The sequence below is a fragment of the Schistocerca serialis genome, chromosome 1 (assembly GCF_023864345.2).
Source record: "Schistocerca serialis cubense isolate TAMUIC-IGC-003099 chromosome 1, iqSchSeri2.2, whole genome shotgun sequence".
Classification (NCBI taxonomy): Eukaryota; Metazoa; Arthropoda; class Insecta; order Orthoptera; family Acrididae; genus Schistocerca; species Schistocerca serialis.
The window spans coordinates 811,432,876-811,450,548 of NC_064638.1; the positions used below are offsets into that span (position 1 = coordinate 811,432,876).

At 44.1% G+C, this 17,673-nt stretch overlaps 1 protein-coding gene across 1 annotated transcript in view; it reads right to left on the reverse strand.

The window, feature by feature from the left end:
• The window catches only part of LOC126484189 (apolipoprotein D), a 99,261-nt gene that overhangs the window by 35,359 nt on the left and 46,229 nt on the right, over nucleotides 1-17,673 (reverse strand). The window lies entirely within an intron of this gene.

Sequence of the window (17,673 nt, forward strand, 5' to 3'; positions counted from 1 at the left end):
CACAGTGTTGTTGCAACAAGACGAAGTTTTCAACGGAGGTTTAATGTAACCAAAAGACCGAAAAGCGATACAATAAAGGATCTGTTTGAAAAATTTCAACGGACTGGGAACGTGACGGATGAACGTGCTGGAAAGGTAGGGCGACCGCATACGGCAACCACAGAGGGCAACGCGCAGCTAGTGCAGCAGGTGATCCAACAGCGGCCTCGGGTTTCCGTTCGCCGTGTTGCAGCTGCGGTCCAAATGACGCCAACGTCCACGTATCGTCTCATGCGCCAGAGTTTACACCTCTATCCATACAAAATTCAAACGCGGCAACCCCTCAGCGCCGCCACCATTGCCGCACGAGAGACATTCGCTAACGATATAGTGCACAGGACTGATGACGGCGATATGCATGTGGGCAGCATTTGGTTTACTGACGAAGCTTATTTTTACCTGGACGGCTTAGTCAATAAACAGAACTGGCGCATATGGGGAACCGAAAAGCCCCATGTTGCAGTCCCATCGTCCCTGCATCCTCAAAAGTACTGGTCTGGGTCGCCATTTCCTCCAAAGGAATCATTGACCCATTTTTCAGATCCGAAACGATTACTGCGTCACGCTATCTGGACATTCTTCGTGAATTTGTGGCGGTACAAACTGCCTTAGACGACACTGCGAACACCTCGTGGTTTATGCAAGATGGTGCCCGGCCACATCGCACGGCCGACGTCTTTAATTTCCTGAATGAATATTTCGATGATCGTGTGATTGCTTTGGGCTATCCGAAACATAAAGGAGGCGGCGTGGATTGCCCTCCCTATTCGCCAGACATGAACCCCTGTGACTTCTTTCTGTGAGGACACTTGAAAGACCAGGTGTACCGCCAGAATCGAGAAACAATTGAACAGCTGAAGCAGTACATCTCATCTGCATGTGAAGCCATTCCGCCAGACACGTTGTCAAAGGTTTCGGGTAATTTCATTCAGAGACTACGCCATATTATTGCTACGCATGGTGGATATGTGGAAAATATCGTACTATAGAGTTTCCCAGACCGCAGCGCCATCTGTTGTTGAAAATTGTAACTACTGTAATTTCGAAAGTTTGTCTGCCTGAAAATGTACTGTTGTCCCAAGCATATTGCAACAAACGGTGTATTTCTATCGCTGCTCGTTTAGTTTTTATTGCCGTTTCAAATATACCGGTCATTTTTGAAACACCCTGTAGATATAGATGTAGACAGAAAGCAACTATAAATTCAGCCATTCATTTCTTAAAATGTGAGCGCACTCCTTACTAATTTTTGATGAATTTCCGTCGCAGGTAAATAGTGCAAAATAAAGTATTTTATGAAGACTAGGTATGAAGGTTTATCTATTTTAACGGAACACACAGCGTGGTTAATTTAGAAGCGATTACGGGGCTTCTCAACGGATTAGGTAAAACTTGGCACTTGTTATTGCACAACTTATACCTACAATATCTACAGAATCATAATTTCATTAATACGGGCAGAGAAGTATACTTCTTGCCCCATAGGAAGGCTACAGGTCTTTTTCGTGCATAGAACGTTTGATTCGCTGTTGGATTCGTCCGTCTTTGCATGTTATGAAATATAAAAAGCTGAATGAAATTGTAAATTTCTAGCAGGTAACAATAATTTAGTCAAATACAATTTGAATCGGACAACGATTGGTTTATGTATTCCGTGCATGAAATCGAAAATGCTCTTGTGCTGCATCCCCAGGAAAATCTGACTGTAGAGAGCACCACAAATAATGCAGTCGGTTGTAGATATAGTTCGGACGATTAACTTTCCCGCGAAACCTATTTGCACACTTTCGAGAACCGTTATTAGGTGAGGAATCTAGACAATCCTCAACCTCCTACAAGATTAATAACGGCAAGCAAAGACGCGTTTAGGCAGTCATTTTTACCGCGCTCCATACACTCGTGAAACGTGAAGAAATTCCAACATGTAGTACAACGCTAATTACCATCTACCATCTGCCTGCTTATCTGGGTCGTAACGTGCTTGCCTCTTATGCAATCCGGCCCGGGTTCGATTCCTGGCCGGGTTGGAGACTTCTTCCGTTCGTGGATTGGAAGTTGTGTTGTCCTCATCATCATTTCATCCTCATCACCGGCGCGCAAGTCGCTCAGTGTGGTGTCGAATGAAATAAGACCTTCAATTGGCTGCCGAACTTCCCTGAATGAGGCCTCCCGGCCAAAGATACTATACGCTCATTTCCATTTTACCATCTGCCATGTACTTCACAGTGGTTTGCAGAATATTTATTTAGATGTAGGATTCGACACCACCTAGTAAGTCGTGCAAATAGTCGCAAGGAGTTGTATCGATAAAATGCCAAAATACTCAAAGCAGAGATAATAGAATAGGTGAGGAGTTTATTGAGCTGAAGAATGGTCTGGACACCACATTGTTTTCTGGAACATAGTCGTGTCGCTTTTGGGACGTCCTTGCCTTCCCCTGACGTGTGAAGTTACTTTCCTAACAATTTACAGGAGGGCCTACAGGTCGGAATTAAAACCACCGTCCGACCATCTTGGTTAAGTTTTTCCGTATTTGCTCCAAATCCAGATCTCAGCGATAGATAAGACCAAGGCTGCTTCCATCCACAAACCTCCGAGTGGACTGGAGCTCCGTCTCTTAAAACCTCGCTGAGATCGAGACTTTAAACCCGAAGTTCCTGAACTTTTTTATTATTGTTATTACTCACAGATGTTTTAATCCCCTGCGATGCGTCCTTTTGGACTTAGCTCATTGCGGTATGTACGTTGATCTTTATGCTATATCGGTGAAAAACTCGCTTTGAAGCATCGAACTACGTGTACTACATACCTCTGTCTTCCTCAGCACTCCCCATATTACAGTTAGGCAGAAATTTAAGATCGTCCGGCAGTGTGTTAATTACCTGTCTGGCTTTCAGCTGCACTAATAAATGGATTACATAAATTCGCGTGACACTAAAATGACTGTGTCAACGTCTCTCCTCCTTTATCATGGCTGTGCGTTGATAAGTTCATTATTTTAGTTATTATCCAAAACTGTCATTAAGGAGTAATTATCAGTGTTCTGTAGGCAATCTCCTTTGTAGAATGATTGCATTTCCCTTGTATTCCACCAGTGAAACGACGTCTGCCACATGCTTTACCCACGACATAGCCTATGTGATCGTTCCATACACCTATAAATTTGTATGATTGTCCGATTCCAATTGTGACTCGTTGATAGGTTGCAACTTTTCCGTTTTGTGAATTTTACATTTATGAACATTTAATCTTACACCAGTTTGAAATCTTATCAAAATTCCACGGAATGTTTGTACATCTTTTTTTTTTCAGAGAGTATTTCATTACAGATCACTGCACCATCTGCGTGCGACAAGACTGAGGTTACTGTTAATATTACCTGCAAGATCATTAATTCACAACATGAACAACAAGGGTGCCAAAATACTTTCCTGAGCGCACCTAAAGTGACTTCTAGATCTGTTGAAAACATTGCGCCACTTCACTCGATACATGGTATTAGTATTGATTAACATGTAGTTGGGTAAGAAATGAAACATTGCAGTTTAACGGGGTTCCTATAGCAAAAATCAATCCAATTTCTTTTGCTTGTGAATTGATGCCTCTAACTGTTGAATGTTTAGCCTAAGTGCACACAGTCAAATTACCGATAAGAAACATTTATCGTCTAATCATGAAGTATGTGTTTCAGAGATTGAGTGTTGCATAATATCGTACACTTATATTTCGTTCAGTTTTTGAGACCTCAGGAATCAAGACAGAAAATTATTAACCAGGGGAGAGTGAAAGGCGTCCCGTTATAAATGCTGGACAAAGAGAAGGAAGTGATAAGAGGACTGGTCGTGGCATTGTGCAAGAGTTACGGAGCAAGGGAGCCAGAGTGTTCATACAATGCCCTGGAGCTGACTCTGACGGTAGGACGAAGTCTTCGACTCGCGTAGAATTTATCACGTAGACTAAAGGACGTTTCAGAGGGGACAAATATCCGCGAACTGGGCGTAGATTCTGTTGATTATGTAGTTTGTTACCCTACCCACCACAGTAACGTGATATTTTCACTTGCCAGTCACTGGCAACGAAGCATCTAACGGAAAATGCTGTAGATGCGACGTTACTATTGCAGAGTTTTCTCGGAACATTTATCGGAAATACTAACAGACAGAGATGGAGATGGTATATGTTCAGTCGATTCCTCCAAGTAACTGAATAATAGATGACGTGGCATATTTATACTATTTCGTGTATTATTAACTTTTATGACTTATATTGATTCTTTTATGTCTGCACAAAAAAAATGTTGCATTTGCGGGCCTCACCTTGAGACAAAACATTGTTGTTTGTCCTTATCTAATCACGTTCGCGAAAGTGAATTGTTGATCTTTCGCCTTCTACCTTGCAATTAAACTCCATACAATAGAAACAGTCTATTTGAGTAACACGTCATATTTTGCTTTAGACCGTAAGTTTTTTGAAAAGCAACTTACACAGAACGCAGAAGAAATGGTAAACAAGGTTCTTGAAAGTATGTTTGATTTTCTTCGACTAGTCTCACTTGCATTTTTAAAAAGACAACATTTCCAGTTCTGCACATCTAGAGGTACTACACCAATGATAAGTGTAACACACGGTGAGGAAATAATAAATACGGTGGAAAATTCAAAATTCCTAGGTGTGCATATTGATGAGAATTTTAATTGGAAAAAGCACGTTTCGGGACTCCTAAAACAACTTTGTTCAGACACATTTTCACTTATCATCATTGCAAATCTTGGAGAGAGACAAATCAGTAAGCCTATTTTCATTCAATAATGTCAAATGGAGTTATGTTCTACGGTAATTCAAATTTAAGAAAGAAAGTTTTCATAGCTCAAAAACATTTTGTAAGAATAATATGTGGTACTCACCCACGATCGTCTTGTACACACCTATTTAAGGAGTTGGGCATTCTGACCATCGCATTCACAGTATGTTTATCCCCTCGTGAAGTTTGTTGTAATTAATCCACTGCATTTAAAAAGTAACTGTAGTGTACATAATTACAATAATAGAAGTAAAAATGACATTGATAAAAGTAAAATTTGATAACAAACTGAAAAAGTTTCTCGCTGACAAATTCTCCTATTCCCTAAAAGAACTTCTGTTATTGTAAGGTGTAAAAGTGGTGTGTAGCGATTACTAACTTGCATCTATATATTTAATAATAATAATAAAACGACTTATAATGTATCTAGACGTATTTATAAATTAATTTGCGGTGTGAATGTAAAACGAATCGTTCCACATCATTACGATTTATCGTGCAAATTATCAATGGAACAGTTAACTAACTAAATGATCAATAAAATATTAGCAAAATTAAAACTATACTAGCTGGAAAGCCAAAAAAAAAGAAATAACTTGTCACAAAAAAGGGCATCAAAAATTTAACCTTTTAGTCACTAACGAAATAACCAGACAACTATTTACTGTACTCTCATTTTTTATCCTTTTTCAGAAATAATAAAAATTGTGCTGACACATCTATAAGTAAAAATTTTGTTTCATAGAGGACCAGCACTAGGTCTGGGAGAAAGTTTGGGGCCTAACGAGCTGCAGTCCAGTATCGAAATTGTGTCCCAAACATATTCCATAGACTTCAAACCCGAAGACCTTGCTGGCTCGTTCATGAAGTGCTTGCCTTCACCTTCTAATCTATGTTGAAGGGTTTTTGTCCACGAAAAGGAAGAGTCGATTAACTGCAGTCCTGAAAAAACGCATAGATAGTTATAGTGTCTCATTGCATTCCTTTGTGAGCTAGCAATATCCTTCCGACCATCAAAGACTGCAGCTCCGTATACCCATCCAAAGAGACGCTCCCAAAATCTGTACCTCACCGCCATCAAAGTGGTCCCTTCGCACGACGTTCCCGTTATTGCATTGGCTACTACATCCCTTCAAATGAATGTGCGACCTAGATTTGTTCACCAAACTTTTCCCCAGGAACGGGTTTAGGTATCAAGTCGAAATTTATGTTACGTACTAAGGTCTGTGTATCCATGGTCTAGGGGACATGGCTGATACTCGTGCGTGTTGTTGTCTGAATAGATCGCCACGGCACATAATTTGAGAAAGATTGCGCTCGAATTTAGTTTGACAACGACTATGCCAGACCAGAAACTTTTGAAATAGAGCATTTTTTTAGGGAAGAAGTTCGTTTACCTGTTACAGACTTTGTTGGGATATACCTATCCATTGTAAGCAGCACAATGTACGAGTACGTCAATATGAGCGATGAAGCTGCATGTGAAAGAACTATTGCCGCTGCTCAAAGGGGATTTAAATTTCGACGCCTTAATAGGCATGTCAGCGATGTAGCTGTAGCTTCTTTAGGCTAGGGAGTGAGGATCATTCGAATCTTTTAACTGCCACTTGAGATACCAGAATCGATGGTTATTGAGTCAAAAATGCTTCAAATGGCTCTGAGCACTATGGGACTTAACTTCTGAGGTCATCAGTCCCCTAGAACTTAGAACTACTTAAACCTCAGGACTGAAGACGACAACAACAAACCTAACTAACCTAAGGACATCACACACATCCATGCCCAACGCAGGATTCGAACCTGCCACCGTAGCGGTCGCGCGGTTCCAGACTGCAGCGCCTAGAACCGCTCGGCCAACCCGACCAACCGGTTATTGAATCCCTGCGCCCATATGGAATGGTGCTCAGTCGTGTGTCTGAACGCTGGGTGAGTTTTAGTACATATCCCGTGCTAAATGGCGTCCGACAGGTGCGGATCGTTCTTAACAGACATATCCCTTATATTTATATATTGGAGGATGTCGAACTATTGTGATTTAGTATGGCCAGCCGCGGACGTGTTCTGGGTGTGACGGAGAAGGACATATCCGCTCGAAGTGCATACAGCGCCGCGTCACGCGACAGCCACGTGGAGGAGCGTCACCGTGAGAAGTTCCCACGCAAATAGCCAAGAAACTAGCAAATGTCTGAATGATGGATTTAATGAAAGCAGATGTAAGTATTAAACCTGTAAATATTAGAAGTTTAAATTTAATTCATGTACATAATTTTACTGTTTATTAACGATCATTAAAATTAATGAAACTCAAGTTTTTCTAATTGCATTTTTGTAATGTGTTTATCTGACATGTTCCAACCTAGGAGGATTCCCTCTTTTTTGGGTCTATGGAATGAATAATTAATCTAATCTAATCCAAATGCCGATGATGTACGTGTCGGAGGCCGGCCTGGAGGTGTTGCCGAGTTCGGAGCGTCACACAGACATCTTGACGCAAGAGCGGACCAATTTAGAAGAGCATGGAGGTGACACGGAGGGTGCCTCTTCACCCACCTCACAGCAGATGAGGGAGGAACCTTCCGCACCCTCAGAGCGTGGAAGTGAAAGTCGGTGCTGTGGCGGCAGCAACGGACCAACGAGCGCCGGATGAAAAGTGTGAGGCGGCGCCTACGGCGGCAGAGGGCAAGGCGCGCAATCAACGATCGCCGAAGCGTCGCAAAAGGTGTCGCCAAAATTCGCGTGTGACGTCCTCTCCTAGCCTAGGGGACACAGAAGTTGTTCGAGCTGAAAAGACGTCTGACATGGAACACGTGCCTTTAGAGGACGTTGAAAGGATTCCTTCAGATGGTGACCGGATGTCCTGCCTTTCAAACGGTCCCTCTTCATTGACACCGACTCACCCAGTACTGCCGACAGAGAGCCTGCGACAGTGTCCCGGCAGCCACATTGAAACGCAGCAGAGGGTGTTTCTGGGATCGGTGACCAATGTGACTGGGCAGAACCAGTCGAAACGATACCGGAATTGGCACCCCCACTTGATAACGGCTCACTTGCAGTACGCACAACACACAACGAAAACAATGGAGGGCAGCCCGTTGGCGGGCAACCCTCTGAGCACGAATAGTGGACTAAAACCTTTGTAGTTTACAATGACATGACACAAGCATGACGACCACGACGGACCAAGCACATAAGGCGGGAACAGTGAATATTAGTACCTCACGATCACTTGCAACTATGCAACTTTTCCAGGACATGATTTGCGCCACGGAAGTGGATATTCTGCTGGTGCAGAAAACCTGCAATGCTGGCTTTCCCGACGTCCGTGGTTACAACACCTTCCTAACATCGACTCCTGACGTAGGAAGTTGCACAGCGATATTAGTCCAGGAAGGGATTCCTGAGTGTGTCCTCCATTATCTCCCTTCCGCCCGGGGTTTGGAGATGACCGTGAACGGCACCTATCCACCCTCCGGATATGACAATCAACGGGCGCGTGCGCAATTCTGCTCGGAAGAGATTGCGCCCTAATCTATGGCACATATGATCATATCTTGATAGGAGGGAATTTTAATTGTGTTTCCATATCAAGGTATGAAACCCTGAATTTTAGTTCCTGCTATGCGTTGAACTCCGAGAGCAGACTGGATCGGATTTATGTTTCTGACAGTTTAAGAGATCATGTATTGGCTTTGAACGATGGGCCACAGCTATTACGGATCACCTTGCATATTTGATGCTGAATGTCGCCTGTGGATCGATGAAGCGTGGCATACATGCATTCGCCGTCTCTAGATGCACCGTATGGGTCTTTCATGTTGGCTGCAATGTGCAAATCCGGCGATACGAAGAGTTCTCATAACTTATGTCAAAAGATAAAGCGAGATGGCTCCGAAATACACTTATTCCTATAAGGTGCTCCGTGAGCTGTTCTCCAGGCCCCATTAAGTGGTTCAAATGGCTCTTAGCACTATGGGACTTAACATCTGAGGTCATCAGTCCCCTAGACTTAGAACTAGTTAAATCTAACCTAAGGACATCACACACACCCATGCCCGAGGCAGGATTCGAGCCTGCGACCGCAGCAGCAGCGCGATTCCGGACTGAAGCGCCTAGAACCGCTCGGCCACAGCAGCCGCCCAGGGCCCCATCGCCAGAGTGTCAAGCGGAAGTCCATCGCATTCAGGAGTGCATTTTACCCATCTCCAGACGTCGGTTGGAGGGACTTTCGATCCGTGCTCGGTGCTTAAACAACTTCGATGGATAAGGTGTTTCCTTGCATCATGTGTCAAGGGAACATGTGCATAATCGCCAATCATCGATCACAATGCTCCATGATGGTGATGATCAGCCCTTGACGTCACAACAGGACATTGCTGCTGGGTTTCTGGAGCATTACAGCCTCCTTTTCACCGGGAATGCCGAGGGACAATCGGGTAGGAGAAATTTTGCGACAGATGCAAACAGGGGTGGATGACATGGATGCAGAGGCATTATTGGAACCTCTAACGGAAGATCATATACGGATGGCACTCATGAACGGAGTGGTGCATAAATCACTTGGGCCAGATTGGCTGACACTCGAATTTTAGCGCTAATTTGCAGATCTAATGATGTCCCAATGGGTGATGATGTGTAATGAGCTATTGCGCCCTGACATATCCCGCCGCAGTTCATGGGAAGACTGCTTATATAAGTACCGAAATCGGCAGGGAGTGTCAGCGCCCATCAATTTCGGCCACTCACAATGCTCGATAGTGACTACAAGATCTTTGCGCGAATGTTGGCGGCAAGGCTCAAGACTGTAATATCCGAGACATTACCACCAGACTAGACTTGTCCAAAATGGTTCAAATGGCTCTAAGCACTATGGGACTTAACGTCTGAGATCATCAGTCCCCTAGACGTAGAACTACTTAAACCTAACTAACCTAAGGACATCACACACAGCCATGACCGAGGCAGGATTCGAACCTGCGACCGTAGCAGCAGCGCGATTCTGGACTGAAGCACCTAGAACCGCTCGGCCACAGCAACCGACACTTGTCTAGAGGTTCGGAGCAACATCCATGTTATCCTAGGTGAATACTGTGACATCATTGGCCTGATGAAAGCTTGTCGCATGCGAGCAGCGTTCGTACCAGTGGATTTTGATAGTGCCTTTGACAGGACCAATCATGATTTCCTTGACTTTATTACCGTCCTCACGCGCTTCCTTCGCGGCTCTCCTTCGACTGTGAGAGTCAATGACAGGGAGGCAGGAACGATTCCTGTATGCGGCTCAGTTAGGCTAAGCTGTCCCTTGTCGATGGTGCTGTTTGCAGTAGCATTCGAGCCATTGATGCAGACCCATTGACGGACTCTCACAGGCGTCCGACTCCGTGCGAGTTCCTTCACGTGTCGTGCCTTTACCAACGACTTGGAGATACTCGTCCGGTCAGGGAACGAAGTACGTAAGATGGTTGCCCTTCTTTCTAAATACGGCACGTAGCACGATCAACGTGAATAGAACCAAGATTATGCACATCGGGGCTGGACACTCTGCACTGAGCGATTACGACGGTGAACATCATGGCATGCTTAGGAGTTCTGTTCACCCGATCGCTACGGCAATCAGCGGCGGGGAGCTACCAGCGTCTGCTCCAGCACATCCGAATGCACATACGGAATAATTCACTCCGAGTCCACGACCTGCTCTAGAGAGTGGACTACACTAATGTTCATCTTGCCTCACGACTGCCCCACCTGGCACAGGCACTGCCAATGCCACATGATATTGCTGACAGATTAATGGCGGCGGCCTTCGGACACTGTGGCAGTCAGCCAAGGGATGCTGTTTAAGATAAAATATGAGACTTTAACCCTCCCACACCGTTCTGGAAAATTTAATCTCACTAATGTGCGGAACCAGACTGTCGCTCTATACCTGCGAGTGACGCTACGGATCTGGAACCAACGGGAACACGCCATCACGTTGGCGATCCTGAACGTGCTTCTTCCCTGATCCTTCAACCCGCCGGTGGCAGCAGGCACAATATCGTCTACTTTTTCTCACGTCGCGCGATTCTTTGCTGATTTTAGTTATGTTCAGATACAAATATTTTCTACGGGATCCCCACAACGCTTGAGATGTATCGATGCTTGAGGCGTCATCATGGCAACAATGTTCTCGAGCGTAGACACCCAACGAGGGCTTGGTGACAGATCTGGCGAGCTGTCCATACGGCTCTCCTCGCCATGGCAGCGAGATCATCTTGGTACACATTAATCAACCTCCGTCGACGGCTGTACGACATTCACGTGGTAGGTTCCCACTCTGCCTTACATGTGTCATGCAGGACACCGACGATCCTCGTCTGCAGTGCGCTGAGGCGAAGGATGTTTGGCGGCTGACGCAACGCATCATGGCACACCTCCAACGCACCGAGGACTCCGCAATCAAGACGGATGCTTTATTTTTCCCGGTCGCAGTGTTTTTACCCCTCACAGTAAACGTCGGCAATCCGCTGGATTGGAGAACACGCATCGCGGACCGTGGCATCGGGCGTGGACTATTAGCTCTATCTACTGCAACAACATGAGATTATCCGTCGTCACTCTAAATATAAAACGCACTTTGCGAACTTTCTAGGCAGCATATTTCATAACCCCCGGAGTGGTGGGGTGTCCCAAGTTTACGTGTTTCGCTGGCTAGGATATTATCTCCCAGTGAAGTGACGAGAATGTCACTGCGGCCCGACATGTATTTCTTTTCTTTTTCATACGTGATTTTTTCCTAGGATATTAAAATTCAAATAAGAAAATAAAAATAATTAAAATAAATGTACAGTATTTCCTTCCCGCTCCCTCTCTCTTATCTATCAGGAGATGGGGACATCGTGGCCAGACCTCCAAGAAAGTCTCCTGCCCCCACTCTGTCCCCTGATCTATACCTCAAAAAAGCGGTTAAGGCGACCGCTCATGTAAAGCGGGAAATCCAGGTTCAAGGTACAAAAAAGAAGGTCGCGTCTTTGACAGTTGATAAGAGGGTGGTAACCATGGGGAAGAGATTTAATGACCAACAAAAGGGTCACGTTCTACGATTCAGGAGGGAGGGGGGGGGGGGGGGTTAGAAAATCTGAAAATGAAAAAGAAGAGACTCAATCCAGATACAGTGGAGGACAGTTAAGTGAAGCGGAAAGAACCGTAGCGGTCACGCGGTTCCAGACTGTAGCGCCTAGAACCGCTTGGCCACTCCGGCCGGCTATACTGAGGTCTACAGTCCATTGACGGCGTATAAAATAATACAAGCTTCTAAGTCAACGCAGTCAAAAAATTTTGCCGTATGTTTCACACTTTTTGACACTCGCACACTCACTCATCAAAACTTATAGATAGACAATGTATGTAGGTGTCTGGGGCTCTAGAGGTTAAGCGCGTGCTTGGAAACTGAGAAGTCTCAGGATCGAATTTTGGTCGGACACGGATTTTTCAGTCTTCGTTCTCACCTACCTCTCAGCTCTCAGCTGTACGGGTAGTCGCCAGAAATAACAAGTGGGTCTGATTTCACGTTAAACTGCGTGTTCTCTTTCCCCGATTTGATAGCTGGAGCAGGTAAGAGAAAAGCAAGTCACCGCAATGGTGTCCAAAAGAAAGACTTCAGCTAGCGACTGAGTCACTCGAAATTATTGTCTATAAATATAATTAAGTTTTTCGGAACCCTCAGAGCGTGGCTGCTATTCATTCTTGTCCGACCCTTTCTTTCGTTTGCCTGTTCCGCGATTATGTTAAACATTGCACCCTAGACTACAGCGTAAAACTTATATTCTCACGAATAAACGACGTCCTACTTCTCGATTGTCATCGACAATATTTGACATCAACATTGATTCTATTACATAGTTCTATTCGCTTGAGGGAAGATGTAGTGCCTCTTACTTCGAACGTGCAGATAAATTAAGCCTGAACATTGGAATATGCGTTCAGGTGACTCTCCATACTAGTATACAACACTGCCATAACGTGAATGATGTGGATCCAGTGACATGCGTGCGGTCTGTAGCTGATAGCAGAAGGACCGCCCTGTGGGCAACATGACATTTGAGCTCATTGCCTCCCTGCTGTATGAGGATCGCAGGTGAACCGAATCCCATCATCCTTCGTTACAACGCACGACGTCACACGGCCAACCCAGTGCAGGAGCTCCTGCGTATATAGCGGTGGGATATGCTGGGACATTTACCGTATTCACCCAATATGAGTCCGTCCGGCTGCGACCTATTCGCCAAAATGGAGGAAAGTCTTCGTGGCAAAAAAGGAGACATCACCCGCGTTATAATGCGGTCGACAGAGATGGACGTGCTGACGGTGTACGACACCTTCCATCAGTGTGGGGGAAGGTGATCGAGAGGCATGAAATACGGTGAACTCTGTCAGTGATTTCTGGTATGAATTATAACAGTGTTGCCATTACTTTTTATCCAACCCATGTGTGAAAAGTACTACTCCCCTTATTTTTAATGATTCTTCTCAGAAAATGCGTGATGCCGTTTATGCTTCAAGAAAAATATGTCCTATACTCGGTAGTCATCGTCGGTCCAGGCACGAAGGAAGGAAGAACTGCGGTTAAAGTCCCTCGACATTGAAATCGTTAGCGACGGGGCAGAAGCTCGGACTGTTTCAAAGATGGGTAAGGAAATCGGCCGTTCCCTTTCAATGAAACCTTCCCTGCATTTACCTGGGGGGACATTAGGAAATCACGTAAAACGTAATGTGGGTGGCCCGGTGGTGATTTGAGCCTTCATCCTTGCGAATGCGAGTCCTCTACGTTAAAAACTGTGCCACTTCGCATGCTCCCAGATTCAGACATCCGAATCATGGCGGCAGTTTCCTTCCTTACAAGAACTGCATCCAGAGAGATGTATCTAGGAGCCTGTTACATAATTTCTGTTCGAGTATTGTACGTTACAGATGTTATTTGGAATTTAGAAAAGCAGTAAAGAGAAGCTAGCACATTGTAACTTTGGACAGGATGATTGAAAGAACTCCGCTAGACGCAGTAGGAGAAGAGGGAGATTCAGCTTTCACCCCGACACACATTTTTAATTGATCAGGAGCTTTCACTCATCTGCTAGCATCAGAGATCCTTCCTAAGTTAAGATGTTCCATGTCGTGTCCTCCAGAAGATACGGTGCACAGTATAACTTACCCCCGAGTGGCCTATATAAATGTAAAAATATTTAGAAATATCTTCGGTAATACTTAGGGAGGAAACGTTATATTCTCTGACATCGAAAACAATGATATTGTTATTGTGTATGATCTTTGCCTTGCTGAATAATGAAAGTAAAAATAACTCTCTGTCATTTAAATAAAGCTTTCTTTTAAGAAGTAAATTATGATAATAAATTTTTTATACGCGTTAGCCTCTGCTAATCCTTTGAATTAGTTTCAAGCCCAAGTTACTGAAATAGTATCGGCTCTGTGTGGTTGTATTAAGATCATGCATGGAATACGTAAATAAATTTTGCACTTTATCTCCTCTATAAAACATCGGGCTTAGTATATTACTAATAAATCAAGTAAGTTTTGTTTGCAGATACTGAAATTTCAACCGATGCAGAAAGCCGACCGATCGTCCACACTTCCACTCAAGCGTCAGCTAATACTATTACTGAGGCAACCCCAATTTATAAAAATAACTTCAAAAAGTGGAATAATGGCTCTGAGCACTATGGGACTTAACTTCTGAGGTCATCAGTCCCCTAAAACTTAGAACTACTTAAACCTAACTAACCTAAGGACATCACACACATCCATGCCCGAGGCAGGATTCGAACCTGCGACCGTAGCGGTCGCGCGGTTCCAGACTGTAGCGCCTAGAATCGCTCGGCCACCCCGGCCGGCAAAAATAACTTCAGTTTCAAAAAGGAGCGACTCAGGGTACTCAGACTACTTGAATGAAATTCAAGACTTTTTTTTTTTACTCTAGTATTATTCAGATAAAACAGCTCACACTTACGCCAAGGTGCGACATCAAGTAGAGAGAGAATCAGAATAGGATACAGAAATATGAATTATCGTCTTATATCCATTACATCAATTTTCTTTGGGGTATTGTCACTTTGATGAATTACAATGTTACTTTCGGCATTTTGCTGATCCTTTAAACACTTTACCGTTTTTTGTTTTATGTACGTAACTTCTTTTAAAAAAGCTTAAAATACCAAAATGGTTAACGACTGTAAAAGGAACGCCACAACAGCAAGACGAGCCTCCAGAGATTTATATGAAGTGGAGAGCTGGGAAAGAAAGAAAAGCAATGGGTGGGAATTAGTGACTTCCAGCAGCACAGCCCATTGTTGCAATGCATTAGCGAAAGTTGAAAATTTGCACCGGACCGGAGCTCCAACCCGGATTTACCGCTTGTCTTGAGCGCTTGCCTTAACCCTTTCGGCCATCCGGACACGGTCCCTGATGGACTCAAATTCCCAGCTTGTCGCACGCTGCAAACCAGCGTCCCTCATCCAATAATCCCCTACTCCCAAACTATTGATTGCCTTAGTGGGTTCAGACCATACTAATGCTTCCGGACCGAAAAATCGTCATACCATTCACGTAAGACGTAAAACCACTTACAGCGTTTGTTAATGTTGAAGCTGCAATCTGTAGTAAAAATATTTGAGAGATGTATCAGAATTTGAGAGCACCGTGGTCGGAATCGGCATTATCGGTGCAAACATCGCCAAGCAGAGCTCTCGTCCTACGCTGTGTCAGAATGTCAACACATTTGCTCTTTTACTCGTCTGGACTGAAGGCCACTCGTTTCTGATTCACCATCTGCTGCGTGCACGTATTTTTTGTTTGGTTAATGTTTTTAGAGCTAATGTCAACGGAGATGGTTAAGTAAGTACGTTTTTTTTAATGGAACCGTATGCTTTTTATAACTGCAATCGATAGCTCGTGAAAAGACGATCACAGTGGTATAGCGTTTGGTAATGTTACCGTTGAAACCTGTCATAAAAAAAATTCGAGAAGTGAGGAGAAGTTGGATATGCTACTTTTATACAGTGAATGTAAAAGAAATGCCGTAAAAACAGCACAGCGGTATAGGGCTAACTATCCGGATCGGCAATATTCGACGCGCCAGGCAATTGCACGAATTATTAAGACGCTAGTGCGGACAGGCTGCTTGAACGTCAAAAAGAGGACAAGAAAGAAGACTGCAACTGACAGAGAACACGAAGAAGCTATTTTGGTTACGACGCTAATGAATCCGTACCAGACATATTGCCAAGGAATGTGGAATCAGTCAGACGAGTGTCCTTTGCATCCTGCATCGACAGAATTATACGTGCTTATCATCTGGCACTACATCAGGCACTCGACGACCTTAATTTCGAACGTCGGACAGAATTTTGTCGGTTTGCCCTTCAGCAACTGGGAGACGACTCTACGTTTTTCCAACGTGTGCTCTTTACTCATGAAGCAACGTTTACTAACCGCGTTAATGTGCATAACATGCACTACTGGGTAGCCGAAATCCACACCTGCTTCGTCTTGTCCAACATTAACGACGTGTGGCGCGGCACCATGGGAAATTACATTGTGGGACTTTACTTCGTCTCAGGCATTCTAAATGGACATTCGCACGCACACTTTCTGACGAGCATTCTGCCGGTTCTTCTAGAAGAGGTTCCACTGGATATTCGATAGTGTATGTGGTTGCAACACGACGGTTGTCCAGCTCACTCGTCCCGTGATGCAACGCAAATATCGAATGAATACTTTCCTGGACGTTGGATAGAACGAAATCCTGCTGTCAAATGGCCTGCGTGGTCACCCGATTTGACTTCTCTCGATTTCTTTCGTTGGGGAACACTCAAAGATGCAGTCTATGGCGAAGCTTCAACTACGCCAGGCGATATGTGTCGCCGAATCGTCAGTGCATGTTCTGCCACATCATCCACTTAATTACATCTGGTCATCGTTCTTTCGAGCGGTGACTGCAAATGTGCCTTGCAGCACATGGTCAACAGTTTGAACACATGCTTCAAAAAAAGATAAAGTTTTTCTTTTTTTCTGGGAAGACAAATTTTGTATTAGGTGATCTGGGTGGTTACCAAGTCGTTGTTAGTAACTTGTTTGTTTCATTTACGTGTGTACGAAATTGCATTGCAATGTCAAATAAGTCGATAGTGTGTATTGCACGTACTTCGTAACATTGTCATTACGCGCTTACGTTCAGCATGAAACGACGTTTCGTTAAAAAAGAATATTTATTTTGCGGTGTACAGGTTGTCACCAAAGTATTTTTAATAAAATGTTTAGTTCAACGAATGTATCCCATTTGACATAATTTGGAGCAGTGTAGGTATAGACAGTTGTCCGATGGCATGTATTTTACATCTAAGAAGCACTCAGCCACGTGCAGCAGACGATAGGTCAAATATTCCTTCAAACTTCATACAGTAGTTGTTTTTTGCAGCATATGAGACCCTTTAAGCTTTGAAGAGTGAACAGTAAATTTCTCAGTTTCAGTTCATGTAAATAACAGAGGATACATAAATGTGAAATTGTTTTCGGAAGCCCTTTGTGATGCGCTAAATTCTAGCCTGTTTCATATTTCCGTATACAACATTCGTAGGTGAACCTGCATCTAAGTCGAAAATTGGTTCGAGAGGAAATAAAGTTTTATCCTCATAGTGCAAGTCTATCTTACGGTATACAACTACGCAGCCTGGTCCGAGACGCCTGCTTAGCAGTATTTACACCGCAAATGCCATTTCCGCCCACTGTGCTCTTACATTTTAGTACACTTGACACACGTATGTATTCAGTAGCAGCGATGGCGAGGC